This window comes from Pteropus alecto, unplaced genomic scaffold (genome assembly GCF_000325575.1).
Source record: "Pteropus alecto unplaced genomic scaffold, ASM32557v1 scaffold87, whole genome shotgun sequence".
Lineage (NCBI taxonomy): Eukaryota > Metazoa > Chordata > Mammalia > Chiroptera > Pteropodidae > Pteropus > Pteropus alecto.
The window spans coordinates 151,883-162,804 of record NW_006443225.1 but is presented as its reverse complement, the minus strand read 5'-3'; the positions used below and the strand labels follow the sequence as shown (position 1 = coordinate 162,804).

The 10,922-nt window shown below is 35.0% G+C and overlaps 1 protein-coding gene across 7 annotated transcripts in view; it reads left to right on the top strand.

The window, feature by feature from the left end:
• Positions 1–10,922, top strand: part of LOC102897725 (suppression of tumorigenicity 18 protein) — a 262,470-nt gene that overhangs the window by 179,851 nt on the left and 71,697 nt on the right. The gene's annotated exons all lie outside the window — the stretch shown is intronic.

The window sequence follows — 10,922 nt, the reverse complement described above, 5'->3', positions numbered from 1 at the left end:
TCAACTGGTTAAAGCTATTCCTTGCAAAATTCTTTCCTTCATCATTTCCTATATGTATTTATCCTTTAAGGCTAATGACTAATGTCATCTCCTCCTGAATTATTCCCACAACCTTCCAGTTTGACTAATACTTTTTTTTAACATTTTGTACCCAAAGCACTTCTTTTCTTCTCTTAGAGCATTTATTACTTTGAATCATTGTTATTTCATTATTCATCCATTCATCTGTCCACCCATTCAAAAGAAAGCAGACCTCCCTTTAAGTGTACAGTTTGGCTGGGGAAACAATAAAAAAGGGAGCAAACTATAAAAAAAAAATCTTTAATTAATCATATATAATTCTTCCTTTTTGATATACTGATAACATTTTAAGGACAAGAAGTCTCTTTTATTCACCATTGTATCCCTAGTACATGATGTTACTTGGGAAATGTTTTATTTTATATTGTCTACCAGTGTTCATTTTTAGAATAGATAACATAATTCATTATAAAGGAATTTTCATTTCATATATTGATTCTCCATAACATCTTTAAAGGGACTGCAACTTTTCTGCAATCTAAATTCTTAGATTATTTTGCTAGTTCTGTCCTTTTAAAGTCAAGACTGTTCAGCCAGCAAAGCTTACACTGACCCCTTAACTACAAACCAGGTTTCTCTAGCTATAATCACTTCCAATTCATTTTTCTATTGCCTATAAGTGCAATATATTTTATGAAATATATTTTATGAAAGTATCAAATATAAAAGTGAGGTGCTCTTAATTTTGTTAGCTTCTCCCTTGATCTCATTTGGTCATTTTCAGTCAGGATGAGAAAACAAAGCTGGAAAAGAAATTCATATTGCCTATTTCTGAGTTGCTTATGTGATGGGATCAGACAAGTGAATCTATGACAGAAGAAGCTTGATGCCACAAGAAAATATGGTAAAGCCACTGCTGGACATGTGAACACTTAGAAGAAATAGACTTGGGCAGCCAGGTACAAAGAAGTATAGATAAGGAAGAACAGTTTGAGGGCTTTCTTTAAATATTCTCACAGTGTTTCTCAATCTGAGGTGTGAAAACTCACTTCATCTGTGGGGGAGAAGCACATGGGGATGCTTCTCAAAGGTGGAATGGGGAATGTGTCTCTAGGGTCTCATTTAAAATCAGGGCCAGGGGAGTGAAACTTGTATAAGGAAATGATTGCACTCTGCCCCTGAGTGCTGCTCTCCATCTTTATCCCCCAGTGTGAGAATCACAGAGTAAACTCTGTTCTTCCAGGTTGTCCCTGAGAGAATAGAGAGAATTTAGACTCCTAGACACCTCAAAGTGTTCGTGGTAATTGCTCCAGAGCCTCTGATTACCCTGGATCCTTGTAGGTGAGAGCCAACACAAAGTCTGCAGTCTGTCCTGTAAGATCACAGTGCTGGTTCCCGAAAGACAGGTCTGGCAGGCTCACCCTCCATGGCCATTTTCAAAGAAATGTAACTTCTAAAGATGAGATGCTCCCTGATTTTCTCCTACCACGCTTACTGTAGCTTCTTACTTCTCATTGCTAGTTTCCCCTCAGCACCCCAGTCTCTAAACAGTGGGCCTGCTGGGGTACATCCCTGATCCTTTTTGCTGGTGATCTTATTCAGGCTTTCAATACATTTACATGTAAATAAATCCTCTCTTCCCTGAATTTCAAAGTCAAATCTCCAGTTGTGTAGTCAGCATCTCCAAATGGATCCCTAATGTGTATCTCAAACTTAATACATCCAAAATTGAAATCACAATCTTCTATAAATTGTCCATACCCGCCACACCCTTCCCTGTGTCAGTAAATTGGGAAGAACAAAGCCTTGAAGCATCCTTGATCCTTCCTTCATACCCTATATGCAACCTGTAGACATTCTTATGGCTCAAATGTCAAGAGAAATCCACAATCTGACCACTTCTCACTATGTGCATTGCTATTATTAAACCATCATTGCTCACCTGAATTATTGCAGCAACCTCCTGACTGGTTTCCCTGCTGTCCTTTGCCTCTTGAAGTTCACTCCACACACAGCCAGAATGACTGCCTCTAACACTTTTACTTTTTAAGTGAAAGTCAGTATTCTCCCTCTTTCTCAATACCCTCCAAAGGGTTTTCCTTTTCTCAAAGGAAAAGGCAGAAATCTTTACTTTGGCCTCAACTCTCCGACCTCTCCATTGCCCCCAGGACTCCAGGCCCCTCCCTGGTTTAGACCTGCTGATGCCTTAGGCCTTCACATGCTCTCCCCTTTGCCTGGAATGCTATCCCCTGAATAACCTCAGTCTGCCTCCCTCACTTGCCTGAAGTCTTTACTCAAGTGGCCTTCCCTGACTTTAGCCTTTAAAATGCCAAGTCCTCTTTTCTCAGTTTTCTCTATTCTTAATGAAAAAGAAAAAAAAAGATCATTTTTTTTTAACACATAAATTACCATGTTTCTGGTCTGTACCTTTTTATGGCAATGTAAATTTTCTGAGAGCAAGAATTGTTACCTTTTATTTCATTGATAATATTCACAACATCTGGAATGGTACTTGATACATATATGGTGTTAATGAAAAAACACATAAATGTGTTCTGAGTACTATAGAATGCATTAGAATAAGACAGGAACTCAATGATTTTTGAAAAGTAACATCCTAAAGGTCATGAAAACACAGTGTGATGATTCCTATAAAAGTAGATTTATGGAAGGGAGCACGATGGAATGAGCAGTGAATTCTGGCTGGGGTTTGACCTGAGTGGAGAGAATGAGATGTATCCACTCAGTTCACTCCCAGGGGGAGCAAGCAAGCACTCTGTAAAGATGAGTTAAATTAGATTGAACGGAAAACTCTAAAAATGGCCTGATTCTTGGCCTGCTATGGATTTGGATGGCTGGAGGTTCCAAGGAGGAAGAATAAATAAGACCAGAGATTTCCCTTAGTGTATGTGAAGGCCAATTCCCCCCATTCCTTCAAACTCACTTCTATTTACACATCCTTAACAAGATTGGCCCATATTTTAAAAAGAAACAAAAAAATCATGTGTCAAAAGAAATCTTATACTCTAAGACACAAATGTCTTCAATTTTTATGATTTTGTGCTTTAATGAATTAAGCTTTGATGTTGTTTATTTCTATATCTATAACAGATGCAGAACAATTTTTTAATAACATTGTAGACCAACCTTGCAAACAGGTTTTTAACCTCATTATCTCTATTACCCATGGAAACATTCTTATAAATAATGGTTTACAGGATAGCTCCCAAAAGTCTATACAACCAATGTGTGGGTCAAATGATAACATGACTATACTGAGCCCTTCCATGCCCTGAATCACTGCCTGTGTCTCAGGAAGTATGCAAATACATTCAATATCCTGTTTTATAGTTTGTGGACAGGTGCTACTGTCTACATTGTCTAGTAGTAGTGAACTCTGGTTCAGAACTGGGTTTCCAGTTTATTTGGCATTCTCTGGAAAACACAGCTGTATAATATCCTGAATGAGAATATGAATTCTTTTAAAAAAAAGTTATATGATGTAATATTAAACTAGTATGCATGCGCTGGCAAAATAGTCACTCACTTCTACTCCCACTGGTAAATGGAAACATGGTTGTAACCCTTGAGTAGCCTGGGAAGGTGGCTAACCTGCTGGATTAAGAGACAGCAGAACCATGTTGAGACCAAGCCTGTCTGACTTAGTAGGGGCTGGGACAAGTGGGCAGGAGGAATGATTTTTCAGACTCTCTGGTGGTGGATAGGAAGGAAGGCACAGGTGTGCATCGAAGGGGTTGGTTACAGGAAGCGACAAGTTGGACTTATAGGTTTAATTTTTACTTGAGTACTTCTATATCAGGCACAGCCTTTAAAAGCAAGTTATTTCTTTTGACCCAGCAATTGCACTTCTGGATATTTTCCAAAGAAAACCAAAACAATAATTTGTAAAGATCTATGCACTCCAATATTTATGGCAGCACAATTTACAATAGCCAAGATATGTAAGCAACTTAAATGCTCATCTACAGATAAAGAAATTATGGTTTATATATATACAATAGAATATTACTCAGCCATTAAAAAAATGAAATCCAACCATTTGCACTGACATGGATGGACCTAGAGGTTCTTATGCTGAGTGAAATAAGTTAGACCAAGAAAGATAAATACCATATAATTTCACTTATATGCAGAATCTGAGGAACAGAAAGAACAAACTAATCAAAAACAAACTCACAAATCTAGTGGACAATTTGGTGATGGACAGAGGGAAGGGGAATAGTGGGGCTGGGAAAATGGTGTGATGGGTTAAAGAAGTACAAATTAGTAGTTGATAATTGGTCACGGGAATGGGGAGCATGGCAGAGGGAATGCAGTTAGCATTAATATGATGGCTAGGTGGAGGGCCAGGGGAGGGAGGGAGTAATTGGGGGGATCATTTTATGAACTACATAGATGTCTAACCAATGTACAATGTACTGTATACTTAAAACTAATTAAAATAAATAATTTTTTTAAAAAATCAAGTTATTTCCGATTCAAAAGGATACTTAAAAATTTCATAGATTTGTGTGTGTAAATATATGTATATTTATACATATATACAGAGATATTACACGTACATTTATATACACATAATTATAATAATATATCAAACTAAGTGTCTTCTAAGTCAGTAGTTACTTCATTATTTTAACAATTTTCCTTTTAAATATTACTCCAGCATGGCAGCAAGTTCTGTGAAATGATTTTAATGTGTTTCAGTGAAGTTGAAAATGATCAATGGAAGCATTGCAAATATCAGACAATTATTTTTTAGAGCAAAGCCCTTGTGTATCTGTAGGTTTCTAGTTTTTCAGTTCCGGGAACCAAGAAGGCAATCTAGATTTATGGACCAAGTATCTGCATTCAGGTAACTGTCGAGAAATAAAGTTGGCATTGAGGATAGTAGTCATAAAACAGCCACATACTCTTAAAAATTCTTTTATCAGTAATTAAAAGCCAGAATTACCAGGTTACTAATATTGCCTAATGAAGTTCTGTCTACGTTATTCATATTACTTATGAAGTTCTGTCTTTGTGTTTGTATATATGCCTGTTTTGTTTTGTTTCCCCTCAGTGAGTGTATTTTTGCTTTATATTGATGTGTCTGTGTCTCCTAGTCTTTCCCTCTTTAATTCCTCTCAGTGTCTTCATTCTGCTAGTCCACATACACTCTCTTTCCTTTCTTCTTCCCAGACTCCTTGCTTTCCTTCATTCTGATCACTTCCATCTCATATACTTCCTTCCTCTCTCTCACCTTTCCTTCCTTTCACATTATCTTTCCTTCTTTTGAAAATTTCTACTCTAAATGTTCATACTAATCCCACCTTACTTGAAATTGAGAAAAACATTCTTTTGAACATTGAGAAATATCTACAGTAGAAACTACAACAGAAATTGCCACAAAAAGAAACTGGCAAAATGAAAAGGTCAACATTAATAAAATCTGTTTAGATGACAAAAATAATATAACTCTCCTTCTTACTGAAAAATAATACAAATATAAATAATACCTAATAAAACTATATATACATAAATTTTACCTAGCAGTAGTGAGTTAATTATAGTTCAAAGAGAAAGAAACTGCTATATTAATGTCTAATATGTGAGAAATGGTTATAATTATCTATTGCATGAAAAAAACATTTAATTCTTGCATCAAATGTTTCAATTTATATGAAGCTCCATTCTCTGTCATTCTCAATAACCATTTAGAACCTGCTCCTTAGAAAGAGTTCATATATGCACATTTTGGAGAAAAAGAAAAAAATGTCCATATAAGAGAACAGAAGGACACCTATACATTATTTGTTACAGTGCTAATTAAACCATTGTGTTTCTTGATCATCATTTCCAGTCCTACTAAATTAAGTCAATTTTATTTATGTGGCCCTGGCTTGAGTGTTTGGGGGAGTGATTGACCCGCAGTAACAAAGAAGCTCCAAACCCCATCATTAGTTAATGATTTTTACTTTGTGAATAAACAAGATCATTTTCATTAATAAGAATGTAACTGCATCACAATCATAAATAGGAACTTGTATTTGATAGTTTTGGACATGGTGCATAATAGAGATGATTTCTTTATAAGTTGTTCACAATAAACTTTCCCCCCTCTAAATAGTCTGGCTAATTTACATATCTTGCATTTATTCACATGATCATAAATTAAATATTAATTACCTTTGTTATTTTTGTTCAAAACTATTTTAGAGCAGATGTTTTTCTGTGTGCACTTTACAATCACTGTCACTTACTCCATTCTGATATTCCCATTCAAAAACAAAAGCTAAAATTGGAATTTTGAAATGGAATTTTGCTAGTTCCTGGATAGTGGTTCTGCAGTCTATTTGACAACCTCCATTAGATCTTAAAGTCCTCATTGTGATTTTTCTTATCAAATTTATTGGAGTAACATTGATTAATAGCATGTAAGTCCCAAGTGTACAATTCTCTAATACATCATCTGTTTATTGCATTGTGTGCTTACCACTCAGTCTAGTCTCCTTCCGTCACCATGAATTTGACCCCCTTTACCCTTTTTATCCCCTCCCTACCCCCTTCCCCTCTGGTAACCATCATACTGTTGTCTGTGTCTATCAGTTTGTTTTGTTTGTTTGTTTATTTGTTTCTGCTTTATATCCCATATGAGTGAACTCATGATTCTTGTCCTTTTTTGACTGACTTATTTCACTTAGCATGATACTATCAAGATCCACCCATGTTGTCAGTATTTCATCTTTTTTTTATGGCTGAGTTTTTGTTTAATCATCCATTAATGGGGTCTTTAGATTTTTTTCCAGATCTTGGCTACCATGAATAATACTGCAATGTCCTTCTGATTATTAAATGACCACTATTCATTTTGCTCTCTAAGTTTTATGATAAGGTTGACTGTTTCTTCTTTAAAAATGTGTGTGGAAGAGTTCTGTTTCTCCTCCAACTTCAAAAAGTGCTTGCACAGTCCCTAGATGATCACAACAAGTACTCAATGACTTCTAGGAAGCCCTAAAAACTATGCTATACACAAATATATAAAGTATAAATAAGTTGCAAAGTCAGGGGGAAAACATACAGGATATCATTATTCACTAAACAAAATAATGTTGATTAAGTGGTAGGATAAATGAAGTATTTCTGTATCATTTATGGAGGTGATTAGAAAATAATGTGAAGGTACTTGTATTTAAGATTTATTTTCTTTCGAATTTGAAGTTTGGAGCTTAAAACCCTTTTCTCCTAGGGAAAAAGCAGGACATATCCATGCATACTGTGCATTTGTATAGACCCAGCACAAGGAGCTAGGAGGAAAGGGGAGGAATGGGGGCACACTCAACCCCCCCCCTTAAGTAGCACCTAAGTCTTTTGCTTTTTTTTAATTTAACCATTTTTTGCAAGCATATTCTGCTAACAAAATTTCTGCTGATAGAACAATTTCTACATAAAATACTGTGCTAAGGAAATTAAAGGAAGACATACATTATTTTCTTCTAAAACTAGGCAATGAAAGTTTATGGTCATATACTCACACAATATGCAAATTACTGGATTTTTAATCTCTATTATCATGGAATTTTATAGCTCTCATTATTTTATTTTATTTTTTTGGTTAGGAATACAAACTTTAAGTGAAAAAAAAATTGGATTATTGACTGAGTCACTTTGAACTCATTTCTACAAATGTATTTAACTTAAATTGTCAAGATTCCATTATTATTTGACCACATTTAATTTTTCATCTGATGCAATCTATAATAAAATACTTATCATAGAACAACTAAGATGATGCAATAATCTTCTTTTAAACTTTTTAAGTAAGGCTTATTTCAAATATCTTCTCATATATAATAATTATTTCAGCAAAACACTTATGAACTATGTGAATTTCATTTTCATATTTCTTCATTATCAAAATAAGATCATTTATGTATAATCTTTCTTAATATCTTTAGTTTTATACTGCTATTTGACAACATTAATATAAAACCACATATATTTTATTATTTTGATATGCTTAAGCAAATGTAAATGAAAATAACAGTCTGGGGCTTTAATGAAGCCAAATTTACCAGCAAAAACAACAAATTTCACTTTGTATTTAACTTCTTTCTGAATTCTTTCAGTATCCTGATTCTCAAATCTATAATGATCATTTCTTTGCTGTCTTTAATTTTCTAATTTTATCTAAATATATTTAACTTCTATTCTTTTAGAGAAATTCCTATGACCCATCATATTATGTTTCTGAAAAGGCCAATAGCCTATTAATATAGTTCATGACTAAGTTATAGTGTGGCTAATCATTAACTGAATTGTTTAATCAATCTATTGTCAATTAAAAGAAGTTTGATGATTCCTACATTATTTAACTGAGATATATTGTTTGTCTTTAGGTATAAACTGGAGAAAATTTAAAGTTTATATTAAACCGTATTCCCAATGTTGGTGTATTATTTTGTGTTTTAATTAATGATTAAATAGTTGTTTCTTTAGAAAATTTGGTTCACAAGAGGATTGAATTATCTTTTAAACTACATTATTGGTCTGCATTCTTAGAGAGCAGAGTTTGATCAGTTCATCATGTCCTGGTTATTTGGTCAATCTTCATGTAGACCAACTGGGATTTCTTGCCTGACCTGCTACTGTTAACTTACTTCCTGTCTCTTTTTCGGTTGTCTTGCAAAAGCACACCTTCAGTGGTGAGGGGAACTAGGAACAAAAGTTTGCAGGATAAGCCAGACACATCATCTATACATTCAATGGGTAGCTTTTTGAGGCATCTCCTGGAGAAAGCCAATTTCCTAGGTTCATGTTTGCACCAAAGTCATTTTTATATGCTCACATCTGGGTGGAGTTCAACTTCGGTGAACATATACTGAGCATGTTACTAAGACACGGGCGTTATATTATGCACTGAAGATAAAAAGTGAACAAGAAACAGTTTCTCTTTTCTTGAAGATCTTTCCAGGTTACTAGGAAAGAGATTTACAGTGCAAAGGGTTACGTTTTATACTCATGCTAAATGCCAAACGCTGTGGTGGCATAGAATCAAAGTGTTTTGACAACATTGCTGGAATGACATCTCAAAGAAGGGTTTGCTTGCTCACCTGGCACAGGAGGGCAGCAGCAGGTTTGCGGGCAGTCTTCTTAGCTCCACTTAACTATTACCTAATAATTCAGAGCAAGTTTATTATTGTTGTTTCTGTTATTGTTGTTACAGTATGGCTTTTAATAGCTTGACTGTTTTATGAAAAACTTGTAAATATTATAGAATTAATTTATCATTCATAAAACTTAATCCCAATTAAATCAGGAAAAAGCATCTATTATCTCTGGTCTTATGGGAAAAAAATTCTCCCCTCTTATAAACCTGATATTATCAAATAACCTTGCCAATGGAATCAGTGTTCCATGACAGCAAACCAACCACTAATAAATAGCAACTTAGATACTAGATTTGTGACATGAGTAATAGGAGAAGCTTAAATTAAGGTTTACTGTTGGGCACACTATAGCTTGGCATAGCTCTGTACATATGAGCATGGTCACAGTTTCTAAGACATAGCTGAGAGAGCTGGCTCATGAACATCAGGGACTGTGCTCAAAGAATGAACAAGATATCTATAGTCTTCACTGCATAAAGTAAATCTGTCGTTTATGATGGCCTTTACCTCTCTCAGGAACCATGAGGCTTATTTCAAATGATCATGTGACTTTGGCTTTTCTACCAGCTCCTGTCCTGATTTTCTAAAAGTGGAGTCAAGTAGCCATTGCAGATTGTCTGAGTATCCGCAGAAAAGAGTGCCAGGTCAAAGGGATTCAGGAATGGAAGTGACCACTTCTTCAAATTAAATTTAAAAAAAGTACGGAGAGGATATAGCATTGCATCAGATGCGGCATCACGTCTGGGGAAAACATGACTTCACATTGCCTAAATTCTTACCAAAAATGATATAGGCATTTAGGATAATCTGTTCATTTTGTGAAATGTACAGTGGGAAAATATTGAAAACTCATCTTCCTAAAACATAATATTAAGATTACATTTTCTTTCTTTTTTTTAATGAGGTTGTTAGATCTCGGTGATATTTTAGATCATTAAAAGGAAACTTATCTGTTAAAACACAGAGAGAAGAGTGTTCATCCAGTCTATTTCATTTCTGACCTATTCTCTCACATATTGCTTGTGTCACTTATTTCAAACTTAATTGCATATTCTCGCTTGTCAGTTATTGTTGTCTCATGTGTTTACTTTCTCTCCATGTCTCACACTTTTATATTTTTTATTATACTGAGCTAATAACAAGTTCCTTGGAAAAGTCACTGAAATACGTATGTCATTTTTTTAGATTTTAAAATTGAAAATAAAATGATAAAGATTACCATGAATGGATATTCCAGTGCAGCAATATGAAAACCATATGTCAAAACAATACATTGTGTTGTCAAATAAACACGTGTTTTTCCATATTGGTCTTTTAAGTCAAAAGCATCAATATTTCTTGGTTTTCTAAATGGATAATAATAAGTTCTGTCTTCCCCTCCTTGCTTCAAATGGAGTCCAGAGCAAACTCACATGCTGCAGCCAAGACCATGTATCTTCTAGCTAGGCCTTCAGAACAGACTGCAGGAGGGACTATATCCAAGTCCTATAGGTCAAGGGTGAACTCCACAGCTCCCAGCACTTCCACCCTAACCTCCAGTACATGCCTTCAGCCTCCAGGGTTAATCTCATCATGCCTTTGTCCCAGGTTAGGTTCCCTGAAAAACAGAGTGAGACAGGAATTTTAACACAATGTTTTAGGAAATCCTCTTAGCAGCAACATCTGTTAGCTAAAAAGGAAGCAGGACTGGGCAGAGGGAGAAGTTGAATGGCAATGCAGTTGCAGCAGAAGTCT